Genomic DNA, 436 nt, shown 5'->3' with positions numbered 1-436 from the left:
ACCACTACCACCACCCAAACCACTTTCACCAACAATACCATGATTATTCTCATCATTACCACAACCACTACTACTACCACCATATCCAATACTACTGCTGCTGGGACTACTACTACTACTACTACTACTACTATTACTGCTGCTGCTGGGACTACTACTACTACTACTACTACTACTACTACTACTACTACTACATGCGTCGCTGTTACCGTCATCACCACCACTACTATTTCTAAGACTACTACTACAGCAGCCATCGCAACCATTGACAGCACCACCAAGAACAAAGACCACCACCGCGACAACAACCTCTACTACTATTTCTATTGCTCTATTCCCTATCACCACTCTTAGCACCACCAGTGGTCACTGCTGCTGCTACTACTACTACTACCATCACTGTTACTACTACTACTACTACTACTACTACTACTAC

This window comes from Octopus bimaculoides, chromosome 6 (genome assembly GCF_001194135.2).
Source record: "Octopus bimaculoides isolate UCB-OBI-ISO-001 chromosome 6, ASM119413v2, whole genome shotgun sequence".
Lineage (NCBI taxonomy): Eukaryota > Metazoa > Mollusca > Cephalopoda > Octopoda > Octopodidae > Octopus > Octopus bimaculoides.
This window is presented reverse-complemented; position numbering follows the sequence as displayed.